The 1,671-nt window shown below is 42.0% G+C and overlaps 1 non-coding gene across 1 annotated transcript; it reads left to right on the forward strand.

Moving 5' to 3' along the window:
• The first annotated feature begins 1,127 nt into the window (after window positions 1-1,127).
• LOC130950077 (small nucleolar RNA R71) lies at window positions 1,128-1,235 on the forward strand. Its single transcript, XR_009073518.1, has one exon. It is a non-coding gene; the product is annotated as a small nucleolar RNA R71 (small nucleolar RNA).
• The last annotated feature ends 436 nt before the right edge of the window (window positions 1,236-1,671 follow it).

Here is a 1,671-nt window from a genome sequence, read left to right on the forward strand (position 1 = left end):
TGAGAACTTCCCAGGATCCTGTCTCTTTTGAGGTAATCTCTGCCTAGTCAAGTCATCCAGTTCTTTGTTGAGCGAAGGGGGTTCATCCTCCCAAGTCTCATTACCAAATAACTTGTCATTTAGCTTCATGATTGCTCCAAGGTACTTAGCAACTTGATCTTCAGTGACATCTTCATCCTCTTCAGAGGAAGAACACTCATCAGAGCTCATGAATGGCAGAAGTAATTCCAATGGAATCTCTATGGTCTTAGTGTGAGCCTCAGATTCCCATGGTTCCTCATTAGGGAACTCATTGGAGGCCAGTGGACGTCCATTGAGGTCTTCCTCATTGGCAATCACTGCCTCTTCCTCCTCTCCAAATTCGGCCATGTTGATGGCCTTGCACTTTCCTTTTGGATTCTCTTCTGTATTGCTTGGAAGAGTACTAGGAGGGAGTTCAGTAACTTTCTTACTCAGCTGACCCACTTGTGCCTCCAAGTTTCTAATGGAGGACCTTGTTTCAGTCATAAAACTTTGAGTGGTTTTGATTAGATCAGAGACCATGTTTCCTAAGTTAGAGTGGCTCTGCTTAGAATTCTCTGTCTATTGCTGAGAAGATGATGGAAAAGGCTTGCCATTGCCAAACCTGTTTCTTCCACCATTATTATTGTTGAAACCTTGTTGAGGTCTCTGTTGATCCTTCCATGAGAGATTTGGATGATTTCTCCATGAAGGATTATAGGTGTTTCCATAGGGTTCTCCCATGTAATTCACCTCTTCCATTGAAGGATTCTCAGGATCATAAGCTTCTTCTTCAGATGAAGCGTCCTTAGTACTGCCTGGTGTAGCTTGCATTCCAGACAGACTTTGAGAAATCATATTGACTTGCTGAGTCAATATTTTGTTCTGATCCAATATGGCATTCAGAGAATCAATCCCAAGAACTCCTTTTTCTGATTTGTCCCATTGTTCACAGGATTCCTTTCAGAAGTGTACATGAATTGGTTATTTGCAACCATTTCAATGAGTTCTTGAGCTTCTGCAGGCGTCTTCTTCAGATGAAGAGATCCTTCAGCAGAGCTATCTAATGACATCTTGGACAGTTTAAACAGACCATCATAGAGGATACCTATGATGCTCCATTCAGAAAGCATGTCAGAAGGACACTTTCTGATCAATTGTTTGTATCTTTCCCAAGCTTCATAGAGGGATTCACCTTCCTTCTGTCTGAAGGTTTGGACTTCCACTCTAAGCTTACTCAATTTTTGAGGTGGAAAAAACTTTGCTAAGAAGGCATTGACTAGCTTTTCCCAAGAGTTCAGGCTTTCTTTAGGTTGTGAGTCCAACCATATCCTAGCTTTGTCTCTTACAGCAAAAGGAAATAGCATAAGTTTGTAGACCTCAGGATCAACTCCATTGGTCTTGACAGTGTCACAGATTTGCAAGAATTCAGCTAAAAACTGATGAGGATCTTCCAATGGAAGTCCATGGAACTTGCAATTCTGTTGCATTAGAGAAACTAATTGAGGCTTAAGCTCAAAGTTGTTTGCTCCAATGGCTGGGATAGAGATGCTTCTCCCATAGAAGTTGGGAGTAGGTGCAGTAAAGTCACCCAGCACCTTCCTTGCATTGTTGGCATTGTTGTTGTTTTCGGCTGCCATGTCTTCTTCTTGTTTGAAGATTTCTGTTAGG

The sequence above is a fragment of the Arachis stenosperma genome, chromosome 1 (genome assembly GCF_014773155.1).
Source record: "Arachis stenosperma cultivar V10309 chromosome 1, arast.V10309.gnm1.PFL2, whole genome shotgun sequence".
NCBI classification, from domain to species: domain Eukaryota; kingdom Viridiplantae; phylum Streptophyta; class Magnoliopsida; order Fabales; family Fabaceae; genus Arachis; species Arachis stenosperma.